This window comes from Cavia porcellus, unplaced genomic scaffold, assembly GCF_034190915.1.
Source record: "Cavia porcellus strain 051 isolate PalLab524CR breed Dunkin Hartley unplaced genomic scaffold, mCavPor4.1 scaffold_1, whole genome shotgun sequence".
NCBI lineage: Eukaryota > Metazoa > Chordata > Mammalia > Rodentia > Caviidae > Cavia > Cavia porcellus.
The window spans coordinates 32,603,769-32,631,650 of NW_026947484.1; the positions used below are offsets into that span (position 1 = coordinate 32,603,769).

General features: G+C 39.3%; 1 long non-coding RNA gene across 3 annotated transcripts in view; it reads left to right on the forward strand.

Moving 5' to 3' along the window:
- The window catches only part of LOC111757380 (uncharacterized), a 153,161-nt gene that overhangs the window by 118,982 nt on the left and 6,297 nt on the right, over positions 1-27,882 (forward strand). Inside the window, exon 4 of one of the 3 annotated variants that reach the window (XR_002791743.2) lies at positions 26,552-27,881. The exons of 1 other annotated variant lie outside the window; for it this stretch is intronic. This is a non-coding gene — a long non-coding RNA (uncharacterized LOC111757380). Of the gene's footprint in view, positions 1-11,382; positions 12,810-26,551; position 27,882 lie in introns of those variants that run through there. One more of the 3 variants, XR_010046723.1, reaches the window with a different exon arrangement.

Below are 27,882 nucleotides of genomic sequence, written 5' to 3' on the forward strand. Positions count from 1 at the left end.
CTGTAGTTTCCACTTATTTTTCTACATACTTAAAGTATCTCTAAAAAGTAAAGTTTCTTAACTTTTTAAAACATTATGCAAACTATAAATAAATGTTATTAAACAGTAACGATTATGTTATACACAATTCTTACAAAACCAAAAGGTGATGTACCAAATTGTTTGTAGCAGTTTCCTTCCAACTTAATGAGTGATACTAATAGTCTTTATTTATATATTTCCACATTCTTCAAACTTCCAAATGATCAACACAGTGATTTTAAAACCAGACAAAGAACTAAACAGACAGTAAGTATAATTATGAAATGAGCTAGAGTGAGGGCAGTGTGGGAGAGGAAAGCCCCGGATGGCTCAGAGCCAGCCCAGTCTAGATGGAGAAGACAGCACTGAGTGAGCCCTGTTTAGAACTAAAGGAAATTTATTGAGGTGGGAAAAAGCCTTTGGAAGGAAGTTTTTAATTCCTAGAGAAATTGTTCCGAATGACAGCCTACCTTAAAGACGTGGACTCCATTCCACTCATGTCCTAAGCAGCACCTTCATTACACTGTCTTCTGCAGCAACTTCTGAAGGCCCTGAGGAGTCTTAAAGGAGTCCTCTTGGACAGAAAAGGTGGTGTAGAAAGCCACCAGCTTCTGGGGCAGCGGGTAGATTCTAAAGACTTCACTCTGGGCTTAAAGGAGAAGCTGATGTTTCCCTTGAAAAGACTCGTCAGTGTTCTTCTGAAGAAACTGTTCAGGAATAAAGTTTGACACAGATATCTGTATACTGATTTGAAAATATCTCTAGTGCACATTGTTAAGGAAGGAAAATAAGGTTCAGAACAACATATATTATGCAAAAACAAAAATTATCTATCTATCATCTGTCTATCTGTCTATCTATCTATCTATCTATCTATCTATCTATCTATCTATCAGTCTATCTGTCTACCTGTGTGTTTACATTCCCCTAAGGAAACATTGGAAAGATGTACAAGAAACTCATAAGGTAATTTATTGAAAGAGAGACAGGAAACAGGATAGAGATAAAACTATGAGCTATGAGCAAAGCCTTCTTAATGAATACATTTTATATCATTTTAATTTTTGAACCACATGATTATTATGTCTGTCTATTCAAAATGAATTCTGCTAAAGATTAAGAGAAAAAAAGAGGAAGTCATCTCTTTGAGGTGCCTGGCCACATGAGTATCTGTCAGAATTCAGTGTGAGGACAGGAGGCAGGAGATCTGCTGTGGCATGAGTTGGTCATTTTCATTACAGGGTGATGATCTATCAGATGTTCTTTTGTTTAACAGAATGGCCACATACGGCTGGAGGAGAGGGGTCAACTGCTCAGTTTGTTGTCTTACCGGGTTCTGACCCTTGTTCTCAACCAGCCACTTTGACCCAGACCCACTCTCCCACTAGTAGGGCATAGAAGGTATTTAGCCGCTAGGATGAAATAGGGCATATAAGATATTTAGCCCCTGAGATGTAAACTCCTTATCCGGAGCCCTGACATTCACAGAATCCGGGATTTGTCTAATGGGGATCCCCCTAAAACAGCCTAGGGCACCAAGACCAGTAAATTTCCTTGCTAACTTGAAAGCCTCAGGTATCAACTATTGCTAATATGTCTTACTTGTTTATAAGCATGGAGGAATGGAAAAACTTAACTCACATATCTACTGGTACATCTGTGATTTTTATATAGGTGCAATCAGTTCTTGGTTGTCTGCAAGTGGAATTGTCCAGCTGGCAAGGGTAAGGTCAGCCAGAAGAGAGTTGGGGCAGGATACAGAAATTTTGAATGTGAACATATAAAAGATTTTAAAAATGAGTATATAGAGGAAAAAGGAGAGAAAGATTAAATGCACACCAAAAACAACAGCAGTGTTTTACTTCCCTTTCTATTAAACTGGATATGGAAATAGAATATCAGAAATCTTAAAAGTTTGAGTATTAGAAAGTTGTTAGTTATATGCGAGTGGAGCTGTTTCATTTTAGAAACAGGGAAATTGAATTTAAAACACTGGTGTAGTTTGTGAGGGAAGGCAGCCACGTGCACATATATATGACATTTGTATATTATCTGTTCACACAAGGATACATCTTGAAATGATTTCCCATGAATCAGACAACTTAATTTATACTCGGTTTCCTTTAAAACATCATTAACTCATTCTTGTTACTAAAATGAATCATGAACACCAGGCTTGTGTGTCCATTCCTTATTTTGAAGCAATTGCCAAACACTGTGAAAATGATTTCGTTTACCCCCAGAATTTGCCAAACAAAAAAAAAAAAAAAACCAATGATGACTGAAATCAGTAATGACTATTTTCTATTTTCTTTTTCCCTAAGTAATTGACCATTAATTATAATATCAATAGGCAGTGGGTAAGGAAAGCAGACCCATGTAAGGGCGACATTTCATTTGTAACTGTTTTGTATATATCATAAATCTCTAATATTGGGCTATTGTCACCCATGATGAATTATTGTAAGCATGTCAGCACATGGTGGAAGTCAAGTACATTCAAATACTACTCAGTCAGAATTGAATTTGGCATGATAGTCTCATAAAAGGGGGCTCAATTGAGAGTTTCCACTTGCCTGCTCTAAACTTGTCACTTGTAGGTGCTAAAGAGCTTGTTGTGTTGGTTTAATTAGTCAACAAATCGGTCCTTACTTGATTGCGTGGTCGTATCACATATGTTAACACTTCAGTGTTTGATGGAGATATTAACAAGTGACAAGAGTCTCTTGGTCTGTGGACTTTAAAGAAGAGAAGCTCTTCTATATTATTTCATTTGGCCCTGCCAATATTTATTAGATCATGCAGCCCACAGACTGCCAGTTAAAGAAAGACAACACAAACATTTTTCAGGGTTATGCTTATCTGTATCCCAAAAAAGGGTCATGGAACAATCGATGGGAGAAGAGCATAAGTAAGATAAGTGTTTTCTTCTACCGCTTACAAATTCATTATTTGATACAGTTTGCTGCAGACCTCCTTTGAGCTTTTTTCACTTAAAGATAATTTATGACAAGAACAGAGAGGTTCTTGAAAATGCTATAGCAACTGAAACTGAATGATACCACTCTGGTGCAAGACGCAGAGTCACCAGAGGCTGGTAAATAGGAAGTTTGCATTTGTATGAAGAACTGTATTAGTTAAGCATTCACCCATGGTGGGTAAAATAGTAATATTAATAGTCAGTAAGAGATGAAAGGGAAAAAAAATCCAACAACCAAAATGATTATGCTGGGAGTGGGGGTAGGGGATAAAACTTGGTACCCTGAAAGTTTGCAAAAGACTTGTCTATTCACGTTTTTCTATAGTAGAACAAACAAAAGGGCAGTGCTTACTTTGAAGAACAGGCTTCATTTGTTCTGTCACCATTCTGTTACAGCTTTTATCTGTGTATTAGCAAGAATCAGGTCTCCACATCACGTGGACAGGGATGGGAACCAGAACCACCAGACAGCTCATTTTGGTAGGACATAAACTCTGCAAAAACACTGAAGTAACTAGTTACAATTGCAAATTTGCCGGCAGTCACTTGACTAGTGAATATAACAGGATATAAAATTATGAGCAAAGAGGTTCTTAGTCAAGAGACCCCACTGGAAACTTGTATAAATCTGATTTATGTATCTTTGTCTTGCAAACCAAAGATCCTTGTCCCCTTGTCTCAAAAAGTATGGAATTTGTCATGCTTCTCCTTTGAAGAGCTCATACTGATGTACTCAGTCTTTAACTAGTCAGTGATCACTATGTTGTCCATGGGAGACCAACCCTTTTTAGTATCAGATTGTGAGCTCTTCCAGGCCTGGCCTACATGTTTCCCTTGCAGTTAGCTGACATTTCTCTTGTGGATGTGACAAAGCAGCAGGAGGAGGTGAACAGAGCAGTTGAACAAATGTCTATCCACAGAAATCTGGAAAGCATACATAGTAATAGGCTAAGAAAGAATTTTACCTAACTTTTTTTTTTTTAAATCGGTACCGGGGGTCGAACTCACAACCGCCTGCTTGCAAGGCAGGTGCTTCTGCCGCTGAGCTAAATTCCTAGCCCCAAATTTTATCTAACTTTTTAAAAAAGTCTTTAAATTAGACTCTTCCCAAGTCCTATTTTTTGACCAAGTCCTGGAATTGCAGCCTCCATGACAAAGCTATTCTCTACTCTCTCAGCATAGAGTGGAAAGGAGGGGTACAGTCTTCCTCCCTTACCTTAAATTAAATCATCTCAGCTTCTGCTTAATCTAAGCTGCAAACTACATCGTCTTCAAAAAGTGCTTCCACGTCCCCCTTTCATCACAAATACTGCTCGTTATAGTTAAAAATCAACTTCCAGAGCTAGCCCATCAGGAGAAGCAGGCCTTCAAGGAATGTTCATTGATTGAGTAGAGAAAAACAGGAGTGTTAGTCAGACTAATGGGAACAAGAAAATAATTCGATGAAGAGACAGTGCTAAGAGTGAAAGGTTAGAGAAGCCAGGATGGGGTGCAGTGTGGGGCAGTGCAAATTTCTGGGAAGAGCTTTAGAGTAATGTTTTCTTTGGAGGAGGAGGGGGAGGAGGATATGGGAAATGGGTTGATTGGCCTGCAAAAGGTATGGGTACCCTCAGTGCAAGAATTTTCCTGCACTGAGCTCTAAAGAAAAAAAGAAGAAAGGCAAAGGATACAGAGAATAAAAAGCTATTTGATGTGAGGTGAAGAGGGAGGATTAGGGGGAGGGGAAGAGGGGAGAAAAAGCTGTTAGGAGGGAAGCAAAGAAGGAAGCCAAGAGGCACATGTGCAGTGTCATTTAGGCTCAAACGCCCACTGCTCCCAATGTTTCTGCTGTTACCAAAATGTTGTAACAAATATCCTGACATGTATGTCTTTGAGTACTTTTGAATGTTACTGGGGAGAAATGGAACTATAAAGAACGTTCTTTATAATTCTATTATATTGGCATTTCATGTAATCAAAATGTGTGGCTTTTACAGTCAGAAAGTATAACTCAGAAAAATTAAATTTCAAGAAACTCTTCGAGCTGTGAAGAGCCTCAAAGAGTACCACACTATGAGATTTAGCGATATAAAACAAGATGTGACTATTAACATTTTTTCAGTTCATTTAGGAATATTTACTCCAGCTTCTGGAAATGGCTTAACCTCTTACAACATTATCTACTTTCAAAAAAGTTCGTAATCTTCTCCTTCAGTATTTTGTTTGCTGCCTCCAACAAGGACAAAACCATTTCCCCAGGCTGACGCAAAAGCCTTATTTCAATCATTTTGCCAGCCCTATACCTCCACAGGGAAGTGATCTGAAAAGTAAAGTGGGCCGACAGAAAGCAGATCTCTGGCCGCCTGGGGCCAGGGACTGGGAAGACGGTAGGGGAACCCACGGGGGACACGGGAGCTTACTGGGGTGACTTTTCCAACATTCACCAACTGTCCATTTTAAATGGGTGAGTTTAACTCCACACAAATCACTTTGATAAAGTGATTTTAAAATAGCTTTAATAATAAAATGAGCTAGTACATTATTTTGTTGACCGAATGAATATTCCAATCTTCCAAGAGCCAGGAAGATTCTCTTTTTAAAACTCAAAAAGCTATTGCCAAGAGGTGTGTTAGATTTAAATAGCTGAAGAGACTTTGCATACTTAAAGTCATTTTTATCCATCTGAAGCATAAAAAGAGAAAATATATTTTAATTACTCATTTTTATTCAGTGAATCTTTAGTTCTTTTCTCTTTTAATTTCCTGACTGGGGAGACAGGAAACCTTCATTCCTGTATTGATATTTTGATTAAAACATATATCTACCCATTCATTAAAAGTTTCTCTCATATAAAGGAATTCAATTTTTTTGATTGGTGCTAGACTCACAGACAGACAGAAATAGGCTGCCATTCTTCCATTTGATAGCCAGACGCTGCCAGTTGTAGCCAGGGCAGTCATGCTGTTAAATTAGGTCTAATGAAGGAGTAATTGCTTTAGATATAGTGAACCATTTCAAAGAAAACAAGGATTCTAATTGATTTGCAATTTGTTTGGCACATTGCATTGTCTGTGGCTATTGATTAGTCTTCTGGATTTCACACTGCATGTGTTTCCCTTTATTAAGGGAATAACAGGTTACTGATTACTTTCTTTCTGGGTTTAATGTAGCGGTTAATGTCTACTTTGTTCTTGTGTCATGTCACAGGCGAGGAAGGAATAATAGGCAAGTGGGTGGCCCTTTGCTAAGCAACTTCCCTGCTGCTCTGAGCTGTGTTCTCCGAGACAGGCTGAAAAGCAGATCAAGAGAAAGGGTTAGAATAGCAGTGCTCGCAAGTTAAGGCCTGAGTCAGGGTAGACCCAGCTCGAAACTTGGCTTTCCCCTCCCAGTCAAAGCAGAGCCTGGGACGAAGCAGCTGGTGGTAGATTTGTTCTTGTATCATTTGATTATTTGTAGACAGGATATGAATCTATGCCCATTGTTTTGTTTAATAGGTATGCATACTAAATGTGTGCAGAAAAAGAATATTTGAGGTGGAGGTCTTTTGGTTCATTTAACCCTTTGGGAAGTGACATTTTGTTGGCAACTGGGAAGCACTTGTTGCTGAGGTGTCGATATGATCATCAAAATGGCTCTTATGTTTATACCAACTGCAGGGGAGGGAGAAAAAGTTCTCAGGGCTGCAGTCATTTCATTGCCCTCAAAGCACAGCAGGAATTATTAGCTTACCCTGGCGTGCCCCTTTGTTTTCCTAGGGCTTTGCTCCTCCAGCAGATACTCATTTAAGGCGAATCCACTGCTTTCTGAAATGTGTTTTGCAATGGTGCACAGAACAGGCACTCACTTAGCGGATCTAATCCTTTCACAGCTCAGCTTGTTAATGTAGCAAACTGCTGAAAATGGGAAATGGATTCTTTAATGAGACGGTCCCTTCGTGGCTTTTATTCTCCCGGTCCAACCCTTAGGCATTCATCAAGTGCCCCCACCCACCCTCCCAAGCCAAGATCGGGCACCCCCACTTCCCACCCAGCAAGCAACCCATTTTCCAGCATGAAATCCCCCATCTCTAGGCCCCCAGCCTCCCCACGACCTTCCCTGAGCCCTTGGAAGCTCACAAATAACAAAGAGGTTTGGGCAGTAAAAGATTCCTTTTCTCTGCATCAGTTACCTCCTTCCTAAGCCAGGCCCATCCTTTCCTAAGCTCTCAACTTCACCAACCAGGCTGTGTATAGTGAGTTTTTTCCTGCTAAGTTGCAAAATAGCAAACGCTCAGCAGTTGCTACAAATAACCCACCTTTGCTATGTTATCCAAATTATTTACATATTGAATATTATTCTTCAAAGTGGCCTTTGTGCTACGTTGGATTTTGTAGCGACACTGTTTGTCAGAGGTTGGAAAACAGAACTAGCAAGGAAAGTAAACTTGGACTGGTTTTAGTTCTTTTTCTTTTATCGATTTTACTCCTGTGGGCGTTTCCAAAGCCTTTGTACTTTTCCTCTAGAAATCTACTCCCCCTCAAAAAATTTCTAAGCAGCTACAATTTAAGTTAAGAGGAATATTAAAGACAACTTATAAACCATAACAGGGCAGCCTGCAGTTTTAAGTATGCACTTAGAAAAGGAAGATAGTTTATGCCCTTTTGCTCTGGAAATAGTTGGTTTGGGAAAGTAAATTATGTATACATGAACTCAAGTTGTCTTTGGTGCCAGTTCTTACCTTCGTGTGTGTTTGAGGGGTGTGAGTGTGTGGGTGAGTGTGTGTTGTGGACTATACCCAGGCCTCTTGCATACTAAATACATGCTCTACCATGGAGCTCATTCTTAGTCTCAGAGTAATATTATTAAGTGCAGAAAATAAAGTATGCAGTATTACAAAGAAAACCAATGATACTGAAATAAAGTTATAAAAACAAATTTATATCGGGAAAGTTCTTTATTATTATTAGCTTATTGCTTAAACAACAGATCATGAATAGGTCTACCAGCTCCTGAAATGTTGAATTAATAATGAACAATTAAATTTTGGATGTTTATGTTTGTTATTTTAATGTGTTATTTTTGAAATCTCTCATTTCTCTGAATAACACAGCCAGGTACTGAGAACAAATGTTTTTGTTTCCTGCATCTATAACTGAAAAAAGGTTATAAAAATAAAGTGATCATTTTCCCCTCTATATACATGGGGCTCCTGAGCCATATTCATAAACCTACTGGCCTATGGTCTCCTGCAGTAATAGACTCTTCCAATAATTCATCAGTTGACCAACAACCCATCATCGTAGCCCTAGGGAAGGAAAATAAAGGAGAAATAAACATCGTAAGTACCCAGTTGGTGGTGTTCTGGACCTGACCTCACTGTACATAATTATCCACATGGATGTCCTCGAAACCTTCTCAAGAACGCCTCCGCTTGTAGAAGACTCCTGAATATGTAGGTCAAGGCCATACACCTTGACACATGGCGAGAGGAGACCATGGCAAAAGCAAAATGGAACAAACAATACATCATGCTTCTTTTTCATATAGGAGTTTGATTATTAGAATCAGACAAATGTACAAGAAGGCATACAACTGAATAAGTGAAATCTCTCTGGGGTCTAATAAAAATATGAGGATGACAAAGAAAAGAGAATCTAATTCATATTTAGTTAACTAGAGTTGCCAGATTCAGAAAATCAAAACAGAATTATTGCACAAACCATTCTTGAGTTAAATGATTATTTCTTGCTTACACAAAATAGAATTTAACTGGTTGTGCTGTGTTTTGCCTAGAAAGCCTAAGTTAACACAAGATATGAAGCAAATCCAAATATAAATTATAAGTAACTAATGTGAGAGAATTTATTTTTTTACTCATCAAATAGTTTTAATTAAACTCAGGAATAGCAAGTAAAAATTGCGCAAATTAAAATAAAGGTAATTTTTCTTAAGGGTGGGGAAGAATTTGAGAATTGAAAGGGAGTAATGAGATGAGAGGGAGTTAGAGATGAGGAGGAAGAGTGGAACAGTCCAAGGCCAGGAAAGCTGGAAACACACACACAAATCAGGGCTGAATGGCCAGTACCATCCGAAAGACCCTTCTCATTGGCTTCTCTGTTGGCTCCTCTGCCCTGGTTCTGTTCTTTTGAGATGGATGAAGTCACTGTTGCTTGGTTTCTGCCTAATTCTCATAAGAGATAAAGGAACCAAGGTTCAGGGAGATCAAAAAATATTTTCCCGAAGTTACCCAGTGGGAAACTGCAGGACTGAGATTTGAACCTAGAGCTGAGGCAACCATGAGCAAATGTCAAGGGCGCTCTTGGAATGCTAAATGACTTTTGGGAAACACCTGAGATGCTGGAGCTGCATCAGCCCAGCCAGAGCACTGCCTCCCTCTGGCAGGTAGCACACCTGTGTGCAGGGCTGCTCCAAGGGAAGCTTGCAAGTGAAATCCCAGCCCTCAGACCTCATCAGAATCTGGATCCCACCACCCATGTTGATATTCAGATAGTTCCCCACCCTGCTGTCGAGGCATTTTCTCTTGCTTTATCACAAGTGGCATCAATAGGTTATTTATATTTTGAGCTCTATTGAAAAGAGGATTATACCAGGGCATTTAATTTTAGTTAAGAAAATATAGAAATTACTCCCATGTATGAAAAACAGTGCTTTAAAATGGAAGAAAATAGTTCACTTCTCACTGTCACAGCAGTAGCCCTGGTAAGTACTTCTAAATTGCTCCACTTTGCTATTGTCTGAGATCCTTGATAAGCATTCTGCATTTTAAAGCTTTATCTATTTCTCATCATTAAAAAGCTCATTAGTTACTCAGCACACTGGCACTTTCTTTATAGTTCATAAATTCAGATTATAACCTTGTGTCCTATAAACAGTACCACTCATTAACTCATTCAAAACACTAGTATGAAGACATTTGATGGAAAGATTAAAAATTAGATTTCTATGTTTGGAAGTCTCAATAAAAATACCCTGACTGCCTAAAGCTTTAAAGGGGAGGTGTAAAATCCGTAGCATTTTGTTCTATTACAGGATTCTGAGATTTCACTGACGAAGATTACATTAGCTGTGACCCACTCTTTACATACAATTTCTGAATGAAAACACATAGAGTTAGTGCATCTACGATTAAATTTCTAATGTCAAGTTCTTCTACTCCTAAGCGACTACTGTCACAGTATTTCCTGTTTCCACGCTAACCAAATTTCACAGTGGTGCCTGTAATCTCCTAATCTGGTCTCATAACAAGTGAAAAGTGTCCTCATTTGAACCCAGGACTCCTGGATACGCTATACAATAGAAAAGACCCATCAGACACAGACTGATAAACCATGGGGTGGTTTGACCCCCTTGACCCTGGCTTTCACCCATGGGACCTCAAGACACAAACATAGTGTGGTCCTTATTAGAATCAAAATATCTTTTGGGTTTTGAAACTATAGATTATTTTTACATATTCTTTTTTGAGTAATGATCAAATAGACTCAAACAGTTAACAAATAAGTTTATAACATAATTATTGCATTTAATCTCTCACAAGTTTCTTTTAGTTGCAGGCTTTTTTGGGAGGGGATGTTGGAGAAGGCAAAAGGGAACTGATTTCTTTGGGTCAGTGTAGTGGCCGCTGCTTTGGCTCTCGGCACTAGCTCGGGTGCTTCTGAAGCCCTTCTCCTCTAATGTACTAATATCCTGTGCTTATTCGCTTTCATTTACTAGAAATAAATGTGTCTAAAATATCAAAAATATTTGTTACTGGAAAAAAGATTGGACCAGAAGAACAAGACTGAACAAAAAGCAAGAGAGCAAACCTTTTGGGGAACCCCCAAAACACAGGCATGCATACACACAGCATAAACACACCACCATTTTCATTCTCTTGACTTGACATTTTATCCTTGATTGGGCACTATTGATCTGAAGTAGAGCACGGTACACTTACTTCCGTCTTTCCCACACGTGACCTGTCCACGCACACCGTGTGTTCTGGGGGAGAACTATCTCCTCACATAGGGGTGATTAACGAGGCTGAGGGATAATGGCAGAGCAGAGGTGGGGCAGAGTGGGAGTGGTTCTGAGTAACCTCAGCAAGTTACTCTTGGCCAGGCACAAAGATTTTAGCTTTGGAAACTAGGAATTATACCTCTATCCTGGATTGCACTTGAGAGGTAAGCACGTTAAACACGAATACATTTGACTCTTTTTATTGTTCTTTTTTTTCCCCCACAAAAACTAGTAAGTCAAGTGTTTTTCTCCATGGCTCCTTGGTTCTAGTTCTTATGATTCCTTCCCCCACCCTTTCTAAGTAAACCCATCTTTAAAACTGTGATTTGATACTGATAAATAACAATGCTACATATTTAAGACATACAACTTTATAATAACTTCTGGCAATTTCTCTCCCTTAGTCACTCCTGATCACAAGATGGCATTTACTGGACGGTTTGATCATTTTCAACTCATGGAGCCTGTTTTTTAAGAATCTACGATGCTCAAGACCTGAGATGATGTGGCCCCTCATTACAAAAGGAACACACACAGGAAATTTGCCCCTTTCACACCAGCCCTCTCTCTGTCTCTGCTTTGCTCCCCTACTCACTATGCCCATACTTCTGCCAACATTTTCTCTCCCTGCACCCCCCTCTTATGAATCTATAACCCAAAGAGACCATTTTCAGAGTAAAATTTTGAAATTCTAGGTTTTATTCCCAACTGTCTCAGACCTGCCTCTGGGAACCCAAAGTACTATGTAATCTAGTGTGTCTTCTTGTCTCCATCTGTCAAAACAATCACCCAGAGCACTGGTGAGGTCTCCAGTGAGGGCACTGTGCTGGATCTGGGAGGATAACGGCTGCACACACGTTCTAAGTCAAAGCAGTTCCTCTGCCCAAGCCGTAATTGTTTGTGAGGCAATCAGAATCCTCTGGCAAGACATCTTTACATCAGAATAGAGTTTCCCCTTGGCGTGTTGCCCAGCTTGAGTGCCCACATCTTAGCCAACCTCTTGACTTGAAGCACACACCTTGAGATTTTAGCAAAGTATTTTTAGGATGTGGCACTGTGCTTCCCAAAAGTTCTCTCAGTCCATATGTTTTTCAAGAACCTTACGTTATGTGGTTGGTTTACTTTACAGAACAGTTGTGTTTGGGGGAGGATGATACTTTGGGGGCAGGGGAGTAGTGGGTGTTGAAGCTAAGGCAACGTCTTTTCCACTGAGCAACATCTCCAGCCTCTTTTATTTTCCATTTTGAGACAGGTTCTTGCTAAGTCACTAAGTTGCCCACAAAGGGCTTGAAATTACAGCACTCTATATTATACCACACCACCATCATACTTGGCTGGACAATACATTTTTGGTGAATAGTATTCTATTTTAAATATATAAGAGGACCTCCCTATATCAATAATTTATTTGATGGTTTATTTTATAAGGCAGAACTCTAACACATTTCTATTTCTTAAAACCTGACACCACGAACCCCCTCCCTTCTAGCCATTTTGCAAGGACCATCTGAGACTGTGTGGTCTCAGCTTATTTACACTCAACGTTACCCGGCTCTCAGGGTGTTTGGCTTCTGCCTACTTGACTCTTCTGGGCAGCCTCTGCTCATTCCAGTTTCCTCCCACTTAAACAAACAGAACATGTTGCTATGTTTTACCACTGCAAGCCCAGTCCCAACCTCTGTCAGAGCTCACTTCCCTGACCTCCTGCTAAGCCAGGCCCTGCTCAGCCTCCGCAGCCGAAGCCCACATTCTCGGTGCTCACCCTAATATTTGCCTCAAGCTCACTGGTAGTCAGCTCACACTGAGACATGGACAGGGTCCCAGCACTCCTCCAGGCACCCAGTGTTTTGCTTCTCTGTCACTGTTTTTTTTTTTTTTTTTTTTTTTTTTTAGAAGTTATAGCTGCAGTGGGCTGTGTTTCATCAAGTCATTGAGAGTTCCTGTTGAAGCAGCTACTCATTCACACAGTCAGCCAACATGCTATAGCCCACACTGCTACACAGCACAATTTACAAGCCAGACTTCAGCCAGACCACACCCATACTCTGAACCATGATGTTATCATCAAAAGGATAAAAGTCTCCAGACTCAGAAGCCTAGGAGGTGTACAACAAAGCATGGCCAGCTCTCACGACAAGCATGAATGAAGGGAACCAGCTCGGGAGGGCCATAAAAGTTATTGGCTAGGGAAACACCAAAAACCACTGCTGCAGCCCTAACTCTACTCCCAAGTCATCCAGTCCTCTGACATCAAATGCGCAATGACTTACAACTGTAGAGAAGCACAGGCTTACCAGATGTGTATTTTTCTCAGGTTTGTGGGATAGAATAATAATGGTTCTCTGAGAATGTCCAGATCCTAATCCCTGTAGCCTGTGAGTGTGTTACCTTACATGACCAAAGAGACACTGTTGATAGGATTCAGTGAAGGACATTGTGCCTGAATTGTCCATGTAAGCCAAGTGTAAACACACCGGTCTTTAGGACTGAAGAGTTTTTCCCAGCTGTGGACAAAGTAAACGTGACTATGGGAAGGAGGGAGGTGCAACATTGCCTTCTTCAGAGGGGCTGCAAGCCAAGGAGTGTGGGCTATCTCCAGAGGCTAGAAAAGGCAAAGAACCACATACATTCTCCCTTATAGGCTCCAGAAAGGAATGCAGCCCTAGTGACCTATCGATTATAGTCTTGGGAAATCCAGTTTTGGACTTCTGACCTTCTAGAATTCTAAAATAGTACATCTGTATTGTTTATGTCATGAAATCTGTGCTCATTTGTTGGTCGCTGTAGGAAACAGAGTTTAGAGTAGCAGTTGGCTAAATTTGTCGCAACAATTTATCTTCCTCAAATGCTTTGAGAGCTTTCTTTAACATTGCTTTCTCCTGTAGGTTTTCTGGAAAGGAATTACTCTCTTGCCTTTTAATTTCTTTTATTCTTTCATGTGTAGGCTGAGGCCTTATTGCCTTCACTAAAAGGTTCTAGCAATATTATCTCAGCATATAGCCCTGACGAGAATAATACACAAAGGATGCTACACTTTCTCCCTAAGTGGATAGGTCTTGTGCAGGGCCAGTGAATGCATTAACCAAAGACACACTCCAGGGAAGAAGAATGAAAAGAAGATGTTTTGATCAGCTTGACTGTGGCACTTCATCCCTGGAGTTGGTCCCTAGAGTCTAAATTGCCGCTGACTGGGAAGTTTGCCTTCTAAAAGCTTCAGGATGCCGCATGAGCTGCCCTGAGGGGAAGGCCTGGGGCAAAGACAATAGCCTGCAAAGAATCATAGCTCTCACCCTGACCGCTCCCCTCCCCAACAATGAAAAGTTCAGAAAACAACCAAATGTGCGCCTCTGAAATATGCCTAGTCAAGCAGTTGTTTCGCTTCTGCCTGTTGAACATTTGGGTCGCCCGATGCAAATGTTAAAGCTGTGTTCAAACCCGAAAAAATAAAAATAATAAGCTGTCAGAGTAATTACTAAGAACATGCAAGGATTATACAAAGTAAACTGCAGCCTGCAAAAAAGAGAATTGCATGTTAGCTAATTGTTAATTTTAGCAATCGCAGTGGCTAATTACCACGGCACACATTGACTATTAGCTTGATGCCCCAGCACCTGCTTTCTCCAATGAACAGATTTCTTCATCGCTAGCACAGGAGCAAAATGTGTAATTATTGGCCATCATTGGGGCGATTTTTCCGTGATTCTTTTGTGCAATGTGAATAAAGCATAATGACATATTTTATTAGAGGGCAAATAGCTGTTTGTTAATGGAAATGATTTGAAATCCAAAAAACTAGAAGCTAGGAGCATGTTTTCAGTATCAGCGTGAATTCAAATGTATTTTCTTTTAACTCTTTATAAAAGGAGCATAGAAATCAAATCTAAACGGAGTATAATATATTTAATGATATGTACAAACACAGCATTGATTAATTACCTCAACTGCTTTCAATGGTACGCCATTTATTTTCTTTCAGTCATGTGTGAAATTTTAGTATTTCATATTTAAATTCTTATTTCTTGGTCCAGAGTCTTGGCGAAGCTGGCCTGCGTCACACCTCATTTCCTGCATGACTCTTTTTTTTTATTGGTATACGTGGCGGTGGCGGAGAGTGCTTCAAAAACCCAGTCCGGCTGCTTCCAGAACGAGGCACAGCCGCGTCTCCCTGAATTAGGTTGACTTCGTGTGTGTATGTGGGGAGGGGCACACTGTACCCTGCAAGTGAGGTGCCCTGAGGGTAAGACTAGAACTTTTGCAGGCTTGGAAATTACATTCTTTTGCCTTTCATGACAAAATTAATGGATCACCGCAACAGGAACCTAGTAAAGAATAAAAGCAATGTCTGTCTTTAGCTCAGGCATAGGAATGATCACGTATGAGTGTGTGTGCATGTGTGCATGTGTGAAGTATCTACCTGAAAAACTACTTTAGTGCAACATAGGAAATAGGATTTTGTTTTCGTTTTTTCTGCTGCTGACCCGGCTGTTCCATCTCCGTCTCTGTTTTCTTTCCCTCCCATTTGTATTTTCATAATAGATTAATAACACTATGGAGCTTAACTCTAATGTCCTCCAGAGCTCTCAAATGCAAAAAAAAAAAAAAAAAAAAAAAATCTGAGAGTGAATTAATGAAGAAATAATTCTAGCATGATTGAAAAATCACCCTTGTTTTGATGGTACTGGGGTGGGGGAACTGGTTTGAAGAGAATGTTTAATTCCACCCATGTTTATACCTTGTTTATATTACTCACTGAACACTCTGTGCTGAATTCCTCCTAAACCATGACACGAGAAAATACGCCTCTTGTTGTCCATGGAGAAGATGAAAGGCTGTGCTTGAGACTCATGTTTGCCGAGCATTCATCCCTCCCTTCCACTCCTGGGTCCGGTTATGAAAGTTGTGTATTTTCAAAGGTCACTGAAAGGCAACCACCTCTGTTTTCTGAGCTTCATGAATTCGCTCCTAATTGCCAGGCTTATTGTTTTATTGGCACTGTTTACAACAAACAGCGAGAAACTCCTTCGGAAGGGCATTTCCTCTTCTTGCCACAGGCTTCCCGGCTATTTTAAGATGTAGATAAGTTCAGTATTCAGGTTCACTGTTTGACCCATTAAACTGGTATTGAGGTATAATTTGCGTGTTTTCCCAGTACCATTGCACATAGAATGGGGTTCATTTCCACACGTTTGAATAAATTTATCCAGTTCAGTGAACCTGTTGTGAAGCTCAGCAAAACTCAGTAGGTGGCTTTAAAGTCCTGTAATTAGCCCATTACAGAAAATCTGTACTTTAGATTTTTGTACATTGGTTAATAAGCATAACATGCTTCATATATAAATAACATTACATTAAAAGATGCAATATAAAGGAATTAAAGGCCAATAGAGTTAAACAAAATACTTGAAAGAGACTTCAAATTAGCATGTTTAATTCCAACTCACTGCACAGGAAAAGCCTCTTGTGCTTACTGTACTGGTTCCACAGAGCTCAGGACAACGTGTTTCGTGTCTAAGGTGCCAGCTCTCCCTTGCGTACCCTGCATACCTTCTGTCCACTCTGGCTTGGATGGACTCACCTCCACCTCATTTCCTTTCCTTTCTGATCATCCACAAGGAGGTGAATTGAAGAGACAGAAGAAAAAAAGAAAAGAAAAAGGCCTTTAGCCTGCTGTGGCTTCCTGGGGTGATCTTTCCCTGAGCGCTTCCTTCCTGATTCATGGGTTGAGTGGGCTGCCAGGCTCTTCCGCCTGCTCTGCCTGCCTCTCTCAAGTCTGTTTGACAATCACTTCAGCACAGAGTGCAATGGGAATGTCACGCGCAATGGAATTTACCTTCGGAGTTTCAAACATTTTATTAGAAATGTGACTGTCAAACAACCCTGTGTGGTACGGCCTCACTCTGGCCTACTTGAAAAAGAGTTTTTATTGTTTGCGGAATGAAGTTAGATTTATATCTAAATGGTCCCCTAATGTAGTGCAACAGTAAAGTTCACCTGTTTTTGTAGTCTAAGAATGAGTACAACACGTAGAAGTTGCATTATAATTATATTATGAGTAACAGAAAATAGTTGAGCTATAACACACCTTATACTAGAACAGGAGTTCCGTGAAGCCAAGAACTCTGTTGGTCTTATTTCCTCCTGAGCCCCCTCAGCCTGAACAATTTATACATCCATCCACCCATCCATCCATCCATCCATCCATCCATCCATCCATCCGTACACTCATCCACCCATCCATCCCCCCAGTTTTCTTTTGTGCTTTATAGCAGTATTTTGAAGAAAAGTTAATATTTTAAAGGCTAAAGATAGTTTGCTCTTCTTATGAATAACTTTTCTTTTATTGTTAATTGACAAGAATTGCGTATATTTGTGGTATAATGTAATGCTTTGATACATTTTTATATTTTAGAATAAATAACATATCCACCACCTTATGTGCTTATTTTTTGTGATAGGAACACTTAAAATCTAATCTTTAATCAATCTTGAAATACACAATGCATTGTTTATTATAGTCATGATGTGTGTATAATTGATCACTAACACTTATTCCTCCTGTTCAGCTGAAATATTGTATCTTTGGGTCAACATTTCTCCTTTCACCATTTCTCCCTCTGCGCCCTCAAGTCTCTGAAAACCACCATTCTTTTTTCTGCTTGAAAACATTTTATATTCATAAAATATTTCATGTTTTTGTCCAAAATTAATTATTTTTCTTAAAAATATTTTTTAAAGTTATTCACAGCTTTGTCAACTACTTTGCACTTACAAGATTGTTTTTATCAACTTTAAAAATTTTAATTTCTGTGAGGTCTATTGATCAGGTTGTGACCAGAGTGGACAGAAGGTATGCAGGATACACAAGGGAGAGCTGGCACCTTACTTCATTACCACCTACCTAATTTCTCAGTCTTCTCACTTTTAGTGTTGTTAGGGTTTTTGACTAATTTTTAATTTTTTTGCAAATTTAGAGTTATAGCAATGTGTAAATTGATTTGAAGTTGCATATTCCCTTCCTCATACCAATCCCTCTGATCCTTGTCCTTTCCTCTTTGCATCTTTGAATATATATTTCCCCTTTCATTTCAAATCTTTTGATGCACTACAGCCAGGGAAAGCTATCTCAATTTCTCCTTACTGGAAAATAAAAAGCGGCCATTTTATATTCAGCTACTTCTAATTTCTGTAATTTTCTAATTTTTCTCCAATTATAACTCATAATCAATATTTTTTATAATTATTTGGGGGCATGGTGGGCATAATTTTTGTCTCTAGCAATTAAAATTTTAAATTTTAACATTATACATGAGATGAGATTCTTCCAATTGAATCAGGACTTTTTCTCAACTTTTTGAATATCATTTAGAATTTCTTTCATCTTTAATCATTTTTACATTCTTTCACCAATACCTCAAATGGCATATCAACTTTCATTGTGCATGACTAGTAATTAACATCCAAATACCTGTGCATTTCATGTTGATTTAGTTGCTCTAAACCCTTCTTTAGCAATATCATACTTAAATTAGAATTAGAATACTAATCTTAAGGAAAGATTTTGTTTATTTGCTTGTTTGTTTGTTTGTTTCTGTAGTGCAATGGTGCTGAGCGTGAGCTAGGCAATCGCTTTATCACTGAGCTACATTCTTATGAGGATTACTTGCTTACTGACTTTTAGGTACCCTTTCCTGAATTGTAAATATATACTACAAAAGGCAAAAACCATCCTATGACCCCTAACTCTCAACCATAGAACATCCTTAAATTAGCATTATGAAGACAAAATTAATCAGCTGAACTTCCTAGAAACCACCAAAACCTGTTAAAACATTTTACCCAATACAATTTGCTGTATATGTTACGAACAGAAAAATGTCCTCTCTAGTAAGTTTGCTAAATATGATTAAGCGTCATTTCAGAAAATCATTTTTTAAGATTTTAGAGCTAAAAATCAACCAAACAGGGCTGGGGAATTAGCTCAGTGGCATAAGCGCCTGCCTTGCAAGCAGGCAGTCAGTCATGAGTTCGATACCTGGTACCAATAAAAAGGAAAAAGACAAAAAAAAAACAAAAACAAAAAAACAACAACCAAACAGACAAAAAAGCTACATCAAAACCACACAATTCCTGCCCCTAAGGAGTTCATAAATGGAAATGACAAACAGTAATCTAGGACCCACGTTTGACAGGATCATGATGCCGGCAGGGGAGCAGAATTCATGAGGGAGGCCAGGTCTGGTGTAGCATAGTTAACTGAGCAATGCTCAGGTGAGTAGGGGAGGCTCTCAAGAAGAGAGAGAAGCATTAGCAAAGCCTAAACCACAGTGCACATCTAGAGAATTCTCTACAACTACAGCATGAATGAATGATTCATTGTTAGACACTGAGACTACTCTGCATTTCATCACAAGACATTGATCTGTCAAGCTAAGGGGTAAATTCCACCTGCCTGAGGCAGAGTGTGCTAGGAGGACCTTCCCAGCTGAGAGCATTAGGGGACACAGTGAACTCCCATCTCACCCACTTGCAGTCCTGTCTCATAGTTTTATTTGAAATACATGTTAAAAGAGTACAGGGAGGATTTTACCATAGTCACAGGCATTGCCAACTATCACCAGCTTTCCCAAAATGAGCATTCTTAGAGAATAGTATTGCTAGATTTTACCTTAAATAATCCCATAGAATATCAGGTCTCCAAGCATTTGCTTCAGTCAGGGTTATTTTCATAGGCTTTGCCCCTCCAGTGAGGGACATAAGAACCTTTTTTGAGTACTATGTAAAATGTGGAATGTAGGAGACTACCCCAAACCCACAACATTGTAATCATAGAGTACAGGATCCAGGTACATGTATTTTTATAAACCTGTTAGGTAATTTTGCATACTAAAATTTGAGAACCACTAGTAGAAATACTAAACAGATAAACTTGCGGTTTACCAGCTGGGAGTGACCTATTTCTCTGAGTGAGTTGTTCAGTCTTACTCTCTCCTTCATGTTGGGAATTTTGTGTCAGGACTAGGGAACTTGCTGTCACCTTCCTCCTATTATGTCCTATATCACCAAGGAGAAGTCCATCCCAGAGCCATGTTCTGGGCTCTAGGAATCTTCTTGGACTCACTTTGAGCATGCTAAGTCTTGGGGTTTCCTGGGCCTCAAGGCTCTAGAGTCCCAGGTCCCAGTGGGTTCAGGCACCATCTCATTTGTTCACATGTGGCTGCCTTCTCAGGTGAAAGCCTGGCTCTTGGTCATCTGTGTGTCCTTCCTCAGGCATGGAGAGATGTAGTCATGTCATCCCTCTTCATAGAATATCGAGCCATCAGCATTGCTTAGTTAACCATGCTCTCCAGACCTGGCCTCCCTAACGAAGTCTGCTCCATATCCCCACCTCAGCTTTCTATTGTTCTTCAGCTGCCCCTCCCACACACTTCACAGAATTCAGTAGAGGTAAAGCTGCAATTATTTCCTACTCTGATCACTTTTCAGGAATCCCATCCAGGGAAGTAGCCAAAAGCAAAAGATAGTTATCATTGTCTCTCTAGTACAAGGAGATGGCAAATATCTATCATCTGGTACATTATGCAGAATTTCCTTTGGTTTCCTAGAGATTCACAGTCTTTAGTAGGAATCTGTGTTATCTGACAGTCATTGTTTAAAAATAATTATTTAAACAATTTAATGCCTACTTGTAAAAGAGAAGACAGTTTCTTCAATGGCACCATCTTTCAATAATTGATTTCCTGATTGTATGTGAATAAGCTTTCACTTTGTGTGGGTATGGTATTTTTTTCTGACACTACAAGTAAGTTTGCCGCCTCTTGGGTGTGCTGAGAAGAAACAAGTAGCTAAAGTGTGGTGGAGAATGCATAATTAGCTTATTGACTAAGCCAGTTTTATTGAGTACTTACTATCTATCATACCCTTAATAAGCAGTGGGTATACAGAGATACTGGATCTAGGTTCCTATTGCGTCGTACAAATGACTAGTAATAGAGCCAGAAGTATTTTTAGAACATTGTAACACAATCAGATATAAGTTGACAAAAGTAGGCTGATGCCTCAGAACTTAGAATACAGGAACAGAGCCAGAACCTTTTCAGGCCGCTGAAGATAAGAAGGCTCCACTTTCATCGTAATTACCATCACTGAGATACTGGATCATCCTGCACAGTTGTGGAGGACAAAAGGGGACACCATTCTCTTTATTAATTTGCCCATTTATTAAGGTCCTCTATTGACAGATGGGAAAGGGGCTCCTTTTCTAATAAGCATGTTAGAAATACTTTTTGTCTGTTCTACTTGCAACAACACTTTCCTACACATGTAGGCACTTTCATCTCTAACCCTTAAAACAACCATCATCATCCCCACTTTACAGATGGAGAAAACAAGGCTTAGTAATATCACACAGCTTATTCAAGATCACCAGAGTCCAAGCCTAGACTGTGCATTGATTGAGAGATTGTTGAAATGTTACTAAATTATACATTTAATTGCTTTGCATAGTAGCCTTGATGGGAAGAAAAGAGATCCCAACTGAGGTGCTGGCCTGTTTATCTTTAATCCAGACAAATCCAAAGTGGTGAAAATTGCCATCTGAAAACTGTTAAGAACATTAGAAAAGATCCACTAGGGGTGCACATGTGGCTGAGTGGTGACAGCACTTGCTTTATATGCATGAGGCCTGGGGTTTAGTCTCTAATGCTGGGGGGGGAAAATTTAAAATGCAGACTATAGAGCTGTGTTCTACACAGTAGAGTCATTCCTGGAATATCCACATTTCCATGGTTGTGTGGGGCACCTCACCATATATAATAATCACTAAAAAATGTTTTTTCGCAAATAACTTTTACTAGTCTATCCACTCAATCGCTGGGTATAACATTTATTCAAAAAGTGTTTAGTGTATGCTCACAGTGTGTAGGGCATTGAAATTTCCTCAGACACGGATCCCACTCACAGGAAACCTACGGTCCAGCAGGGATTGTAAAATATTCACAAACTCCAGCAGTAGGAGGCAGGTGTAGTGACTCAAACCTGTAATCCCAGCATTCTGGGAGGCTGAGGCAGGATGACTGCAAACTCAAGCCCAGCCTGGCCAGACTTTCTTTCTCTCTCTCTCTTTCTCTCTCCATGTATATATATATTTGCAGCTTAATGCAAATGCCCTGTGTTCAACTCTTACTATCAATTTTTTTTAAAAAGGTAAGGAAGTAAATTGCTCCTCTGGTGTAGAAGGGAGAGCAAGCAATGCCTTCCAGCTAGGACAGCAAGAAAAGCTTCGTGGAGAGTTATGTAGATCTTCAAAGAAGAGAAAGATGACCAGCAGGGAGATGCAGCCCAGGCAAAGGCAGCGTGGAGGGCACCAAGGATACACAGAGAAGGTGAAGGCAGCCCATGTGGGTGAATTACAGTGAGGCTCTCGCTTAAGAAGTTTCCTTGCAACCGAAAAAGAAATATTTTCTTTTAACACATACACACAACACTGACAGCAACCCTATGTAGGGTTTATATTCAGTTTTTTAAAGAGGAAGATTATACAGTGGTAAATATTTCCATCAAGGGTATTGGAGAATATTATGCCAATGATGCAAAACTTCTTGCTGAGACTGACAGTGTAGCATACAACAGATTTCCACTGTATGTGTCTTTTTTTTTTTTGGTGGCACCAGGGTTCCAACCCAGGGCCTCACCCACGTTAGGCAAGTGCTCTACTGCACTTCTAACCCCCGTCCTCTTTTGTTTTGTGAACTATTGTTGAAGCTATTTGCTTGCTTTTCAGTGACATGGTGAATTTTTAGATGATTACAGTGAATTGTTCAAGAGATCACCATGCCTGTGACTTTATTCTTAGTAACAATAATATGAAAACACAGTTGATGTTTCTCTGTATATTGTAACATACCAGTATCTTCACTAATAGAGTTATCTATAGAGAACCCACGTGTGTCCTACAAAGATGCGAAGGAAGTTTTGTCCTTCAATAACCACTTCTCCTTTAGAAAGCTTCCACAAAAATATTTCAGAAAGAAATAATTACAAAAATGTTATAACTCACATTCTTTTATCCCATATATGTAATTTTAAGACTGACATTTTATTGTTGGCCAGCTTCTTGGATCTACTGTAAACCATTTCAAATATTAGCACTATGGTTATGCTTTATCATTTGTCCCCCTGCAAAACAACTGTGAGGAATTCAAATGAGACAGGAATTACGTGGGGTCCTTCCTGGGTAGTTACTGACTATGCAATTTTCTGAAGACCTCAAGGAGGATCATCAAGGAAAAATAGTAATTTAGTGACCCATTACTGACCTGAGGGCTTGTGGTGAAGGAGCATGGCTGGCTGACAATCCTTGTTTTTAGAGTGGTGAAGGACTGCATTTGCTTGCTATGTGACAACATCAGCTTATTCAGATTAAATTAGCAGCAACAGTTTGAGAATAGTCCTGATTTTATGGTAACACAGATTAGATTTTACAGATGAACTGCATCATTTGATAATGGATGCTGCTGTTATAAAATTTGGCAGAATTTTTGGCAAGACTCAATGATAGAAAATTAGTTTTAGTCAAATGTGTAATGTGAGCTGGGCCTGCTGGTGCACACCTGTAATATCACTACAGCACTCGGGAGGCTGAAGCAGGAGCATCACTGCAAATTCAGGGCCACCCTGGACTGGTAGCCAGTCCCTGCCTCATAAAGCTTAGGTTTTAGGCAAAATGAAAACTAGGGCTCTTTAACTGCATGAAAAAATAATCCAAATAGCATAAAGTTAAAGACAAAAATATATTCTTGTGCTGGAAAAGTTGCATGGGGAAAAACTGTGAGTTCTTGCAGTTTTAGATATTATGCAGAAAGTGTGCAAGTAAAATGTGTGCAGGACTGGAATAAGAAGGACTTAAAACGTGAAAAAAGAAAGCATAAGGAACTGCTGAAGTGGTTCATCTGCAAGAACTTGTGACTGGTGGTCAGCAGGTGAAAGAAACTTTTCTTTTTAGCTGTTCAAATAGTTAACTTTTAATTGACCATATATTATCTTGAAGTGTTTTTAAATTAAAAAATCACATGTGAAGGCATTAATGAAATGTTCTTAGCATCTGTAGTGTTTGCTTTTTAGCTTATTCACTATGTGTTGTCTCAAAAACAAGTTTTGGAAGTTGCTGGTTTACAAATCAGTGAATAAATTGATACACAAAACCCTGTGAGAAAGCAGTTGGGGTGAGGTGGGGTGAGGGGAATTAAAAGATTTCTCTGCTTTGGTAATTTTACTCATCCCTTTTTTGTATTCCACAATCTAAACCTCATAGACTATCTCTGCAGATTTCATGATTTCAGTTTTACCCAACTCATCCCCCTTATAATTATGAATATATGGACATAATTAACTGAATCACTTTGAGAGAGAGATAGAAAAAAATACCCTACTTAAAGCTAATTAGATGAATCATGAATGCCTGGAAGAATGCATTTCAATAAGGTAAAAAAAAACTTTGGATAAAAATTTAATGAAGTTTCCAATTGCATTTGACCACAGAGAATATTGATAAGTGTTCACACAGATTATTAAATTGTATTGATTTAGGATCCCAAGCTCTAAACACTGCCATTGCCTCCACGGGGAACCTGATTGCACTCACATGTCACATTCATAAAAAAGCATGGTGCACTAATTGGGAGTCTCCCGCCATCTGCACACTTGCTTCCAGGCGCACATGAAATGATCAATGGAAGGCAGGGTCAATCCAGGCAGACTGTGAGTGAAATTAAAATAATAAAATGTCTAAACATTTAACTGCAAATAGGAAATCTTTATACCCACCCACACCCTATTCTGTAGTATAAAGCTAAGGCACAATTATTCATATACCTCAAGTAATTTGCAGGCTCCATACAAAATCTCATTTAAAATAAGAAATTGCTATTTCTGCACATTTATTCTACCAAATGCCAGCTAATTGCTGCAATGGCCATTATAAAGAATAATTTTCGCTTAGTGGAAAAAAAAAGGAATGAAGAGAACATTTTCTGGTTTTGTTCCACTGCGAAGGCTCTATTCAGTGAGTGCTGAATGCACAGCGTTTCACTGCTACATTTATTATGCTGAGAGGTCAAGTATTACACAGCATCTTGTATTACGCTTTGCATGCTAAGTATTTCACTTCACAAATTGACCCTCCGGTGTACTTACTACATAATGCTTTAAAAACCCAGCTAAAACGCAGGACAATTAGCAATACTTTCACTCCCAGTTAACAATGGGAACACCAATGTAGGTGATTGCATTTACAGTGTAGCTTTCTTCACAAAACATTTTTGACACATTAAGGTACTTCGGAATTGTGCAGTACCAGTCCTCTCTTGTGAATGGCTTTCCAGCATTTGCAGAGAGAAACAGTGACTGTATGTTAGAGCTTAATTGAAAAGAATTCAGCCACGGCCTATGAAGCACCAATTAGGGTGATATTATATCATAAAAAGCTGTAATATCCATTTTCAGACTTGTGCATCAGCCAATACAAAGTAGGAGACAATTAAAAAGGTATACAGTTTAAACTCTTGAAACTGTTAAATTTAATTAGGAGTTCAGTATGGGGGGGGGGAGTGAATGAGTGGGGGGCCGTGGCAAAGAAAAGAAAGTTCTCTGTAGGGCTGGAAGACCGGCAGGCACCGACAGCCCATGAAGACCAGAGAAGTTGGCCCTTCCTTAAAGTATCGTGAGGTGATGTAAATGTGAGGTGTGTGCTTTGCCCAGCATCTAGTTTGTGAGGTCGGATGAATATTCATGCTAGTGCTACTTTCTAGTAATTCTGGTGTCTGTTGACATCTGGCAAGGAACAGTGGGTGGCAGAACCAGATCCAGATCAGGGAAAAGGGAGCGCAATATTGATGTTCTCTCACACACACAGTTCAAACACAATTAAAGGGGAGTTAACTGCATCACTTCGCATGCAGAAAGACACAGATAATTGTGAAATAAAATGGACATAGCCAGATTGGTAGAAGTGTCTTTGCAGGCTTGGCTCTGAACACAATATTTAAATACTGGAACCTGCATGAAATCCCACTTTGAGGTGACAGGCGGCAGGTAATTATCAGTAAAACAACATTATCAAAGTTCTCGCACATAGCGTGTTTGACTGACTGGAGTGCTTCTCCTTACAAATCCCACTAATATCCATTTCAATCTGCTTTAATATGTTCACAAGTTGGGGCTTATTTTGAATTCCACTGGGTAAATGAGGACAGCACACTTTGAATTTGCATACTATACACATTCCTTTCATTTACAGAGGGTTTCTAGTGTATTTTTTTTTAAAGAAATCAACCCAGAATCCAAAAATAATGTCTTCTCTATAAATAGAATGAAAATAGAAAGAAACTCACTTATGTACTGTATTTATTCCATCTGGCATTATACAGCAGATTTATGATAACGATCTTCATCATATTTGAAGAATAAATTATTTTAATATTTTATCCATGCTAATGCAGTGAAGAGTACTAAAAAAATGCCAATGGAAGAGTCCCTATTTCTGATTTGAGGCGGTCTCTCACATTTCTCCTTTCTCAGCCAATTCTTCACGATCTTGGAATCCTCAGCAGCAACAACAAAGAAAAAAATGAAGAAAACACACAAATGAAAACACAGCACTTCGCTGAAAATCCTGGAATGCCCAGCTCTCCGACCTGTGAGTGCCAGATCATTCTGAAGACACCCTTTCCACTTCAGAGCAGTATCTGATGCTCACTCATGGTTCCCAAGTCTTGAATTAAATTAGGACTTTAATGAAATAGTGATCAAGTACCATGGAAATCTGGAGTAAGGTCACAGTCAATTGTAAAGGCTGTTTTTGTTTCCCTGGGTGAATGTGTAACAAGAGGCATATTTGTAATGGGCGATTGTGCCTTCAAAAACTGGGCCAGTTAACAGACCCTAAGGTGGTGGTGACATGAAGATGTTTTCTCTGTTAATGAAAATGGAGCCAAAATGATGAATGTGATTAATGTAAGAGGGACTTCAAGGGATATGAGTGCGATGGGTTTTAGATAATGCTCATCCAATTCCATAGGAATTATACACTGAGCAATCTAGATTCTAGACCTTTCTATCCAATCCTGGTTCTCCTATGATCTCCTTTCCTAAATGAACAAGATGAGAGAGGTTCCATTTGCAGATTTTAATGACAGTTCAGAAGCTTGTTAAGATTCTTCACAGATGACAAGAGATTTTGCAAATGTTTCTTTAAGTTCATTTTTCTAACTAACCTTGTTTCTGGAATTCTCATCCTATGAGAGGGCTGAGAGAATTAATTAGCCTGTGTGGTCTATAACTGATTTGATGATGAAAATTGTGCCTGAGGTATCAAAGATCTATTTTTATTCTTTTCTGCAGGGCAAGAAATACCTCTTCCTTGGCCAGTGTTTGTATCAGTACCTCATTTTCCCCTCTATTCCAATGTTTCTTTTTTTGTACATGAAGATCACTCTACTGCTGAAGAAATAATCAAAGTTTCCTCCCTTTCACTATAAACACCCAGGAGTCATATGTTCTTAAGCAGCTGTGGACTGGTAGGAAATGCAAAGGAGTCAGTGGACAGGTTGTAAACCACATGGGGTGGGGCAGGGGCAGGGGTTTTGGTGAGCTGGCTTGTGCAGTTTCTTGGCTCCAGAAATTTCAATCATGCAGAAATATAATTTTAAACTTCTAAGACCTTCTAGCTTCTTAAAGAGAAGACGAAAGTGTGTGTGTGTGTGTGATTTCGATTTTTTTAAACACTGTGATAAAAACAAAACACATTTATGGTTCAAGTTTGGCCCATGGGTTACCAGTTTACAAACTTTGATAAAAATTACTTTCTTAAAAACTCTTTCTTCTTTATATTAACGGACTGTCATCATCAT